General features: G+C 31.0%; 1 long non-coding RNA gene across 1 annotated transcript; it reads left to right on the plus strand.

Moving 5' to 3' along the window:
- LOC140039676 (uncharacterized) lies at positions 1 to 3,094 on the plus strand. The gene is made up of 3 exons (XR_011842553.1): positions 1 to 140; positions 1,347 to 1,550; positions 2,166 to 3,094. It is a non-coding gene; the product is annotated as an uncharacterized lncRNA (long non-coding RNA).
- Positions 3,095 to 3,433: the final 339 nt, after the last annotated feature.

A 3,433-nucleotide genomic window follows, 5' to 3' on the forward strand; every position in this document is an offset into this window, starting at 1 on the left:
GAGAATCCAGTATTGGTATTTCATATTCAGTTAATTAAACTAAAGAAATAAACATATGCATGGAATATATTTCGTAACAGCCGATAATATTTACATTTTGAAGAATACAATGGAAGGCTAAAGAACACTGGAATAAACAGGTAAGGCATCCGATTATGTTGGAAATATGCAATAGGCCTAGGTAGGTACTAGTAACCGCATTTACAACATGAATAAGTGATCTAATGGAGGGCCAGTTACCGCCAATCAACAAAAATGTAAATTAATGTATTAATTAGTATCCCCTGCCTGCTGAGTGTTCAATAGTATTCTCACCTCGTCGAAAATTACGTTGTTTTGTATTGTCTCTGTGCTGCTTGATGTTTTGTAATTGTAAACCATTATTAACTTGTTGTATCTGTATATATATATTGTAACTACTGTATGACCTTATTTTGTAAACATTTTGTATGGGTCGGAACTCTTGTTACGAGAGTGTTCCTCCGTTTTAAAGGAGAGTAACCAATAAATATTATTATTATTTATTATCTCTCCACCCCTACAAAGACTATTTGATTAATTATAAAATAGTATAGACACATATAACTTATAAGAAAATACAATGCATTTTGTTATAGGCTTTACCTATATACGGATAAAACTATGTAGGCTTAACTTCATTAGAAGTACAACCATTGCTGGTAGTTTTTCATGCCTAATTTTATCTCTTTTTATTAACCACTTAATATAGAATACCCACTTGGTTGCTATTTTTGTACATCTTACCAATAAGTGTGATAATATGATTACGCTATAGGTATTCATTAAAATGATCATACTAAGTAGGCAACGTAGGTATTAACATACATTATCAAAAGTAAAACTGAATTGACAGCTCCCTGTTGAAATTATTGAAGATAAAACTAGACTAAACGGAACAACGCGTCGGATATCTTGTCAAATCTCTATATATTATGTAATGAAGACAGAACGAAACTGCCTAATTAATATGGTTATTTTACTATGTTATTGTACAATGATAATAATTAATCACGAGGGGAATTCATTTCCAGTTCATTTACACATCTCAAAATTGTGTAATATTAAGTCTTGTACAATTGGTCTAACTTCTATAGTAGGTTAGTGAGTCAATTTTTAATGTATTTCATACAAGTACAAAAAATTAAAATTTGTTTAACTATAATCTTTTATGACTGTATTTTTTCAATCTTTTAACTCACGCTTTCTTTTTTTTAAATTTTTTTATTGCAGTTTTATACCATTTTAACTCTATTTAGCGCCATATGTTGACGATGATTTTTACAAATAAAATGAATGAATAAATGTTTTTGGTCTTTCAATAACAGCAATGTTCATAGTAACCATACGTGAGGGGAAATGACGTATTCTGAGTGTGTTAGTGAAGATGAATACTACATTTGTCCATCTGAATTCGGGGACTCGTCTAAAACATCCTGCTGTATCGATAGCTACGGCGTTGGACAGTGCTGTGTCCCAGAGACGATAGGGGCCACTAATGATCAGCCTTGGGCCGGCTACCAGACAGATACGTAAGTTATAGCACAATATCATTGTATGGTGTGTGATATTTATACTAATTATGAATAAATATGTTTATAAATGTAATAAAATAATAATAATAATAAATATTGAATAGAAAATTTAATTTTGTAAACTGATTATGTTAATATTATTAATTTCAATGTCTAATTAATTCTATATCGGCATCGGCAATAAATTCAACAATAAAATATTAATGTTCTCTGTTGTATGGCGGTATCTCTTTTAACTTAAAGCAAACGTGATTATATTAATATTCTGCTTAAATCTATAAATTGATCAAGTGACTAATTGTAATTTTCATTTTTTTATCTTGTTTATTAACACATCCATTATTAAATCAGTAGGCCTATTCAATGACTGAAATAAATAGAATATGCCTGCAACGTATATGCATATTGAATACTAAAGATTATAACTGAGATTAATATGAAATATACAGTAGTTCATAACGTTGAGATGATGATAATAAAGTTGATGGAAATAATAATTATCAGGTTTCTGAAATATCATCGTATATTTATTTTGTAGAGTAATAATATTTAAATAGATTCATAAATATTTAAATGTTTACCAAATTACCACATTTTCTTCTTATTTTACAGTCCTATGATATATTATATGGATTATTTATTGATATTCGGAGCCAGTGCTGTATTGTTAGTGATAATGGGACTACTGTGCTGTGAATACTCGGATTTTACTTTAGAACAAGACAACTCGTATCTAATTAAACAACACTCAGTTGCACCTAACACTAGATTTTCCGAACCTCACGACTACAATGGTAACAATTTCCGGGTCCTTCGTGAGTATAATCGGCACATCGACAATGTACCTTCGGCACCGCCGAGTTATTACGAAGAATTTGACAACGGAACCTTCGGTCGCAATTATGAAAGACACCACTATCCCGAACAATTGACTGAAAACACCAACACTTTTAAAAAGTCGAATCAGCATTGCCATACAGACACGAAAATGCAATATCAATTAGAATCAACGTCGTGCCACAACTGGTACCTTCCACCCTCCAACGCTCCTCGACGATCACCTTCCTTTAATGATTGGTCTTGAAGACATAGTGGTACTACGACGGTGGTAATTTAAAGCAAAAAAACTCCTTTATTATATGCTTTCCTAATACAATATATGTATGCGAAGCATTTGAATAATTAAAATTAAACCCAGATGATTTATAATTCCTCCGCCTCTTAACCTTTTTTCTGATTGATATTGCACGGAAATACTGGTCACATGATCTAAATTCTTTTAATCGTTTACTTCCCAAGTCATCCTTCTATCCGACTAGTCTCTCAAAATGTTACATGTGCCTTCCCTTTAAACAATCCGAATTCACCACAAGTAAAACAGCATTAGTAAATTGTAAATCGTTTATTTATACTAATGCCCTTTGGTAGGGATTTAGAAACCTCAACTAAATAATGAAATATGTCAAGACATAAATAATGTTAGTTCTAACTTTTCTTGCTATTACTGAAAATCGATGAAATAAATCTGAAAGAAAACGAAAGAGTTACTTTTAATCTGTTTTTCAATTTGCTGCTTCACGAAAACTTGATGAAACGAAAACGAAACGAATTTCACAGATAATAATGCATATTACCCATTACACATATATTTATTCATATTCTAAACAAATAGAAATCAGTAAATTTACTAAATAAAATGTAGGCCTACATCTATCGGTACGTATTTCTTATACTATGTTTTGTACGTATTCTGAAGATACTTGAATCAATAGGCAAATAAAACAAGGAAGTATGCAGCATTCCTTAATAATAATAATAATAGTTCATTCATAGCGCATTTAAGCAAGCTCTCAATGCGCTGAACTTTATTACCCCAGTCA

This window comes from Antedon mediterranea, chromosome 2 (genome assembly GCF_964355755.1).
Source record: "Antedon mediterranea chromosome 2, ecAntMedi1.1, whole genome shotgun sequence".
Taxonomy (NCBI): Eukaryota; Metazoa; Echinodermata; class Crinoidea; order Comatulida; family Antedonidae; genus Antedon; species Antedon mediterranea.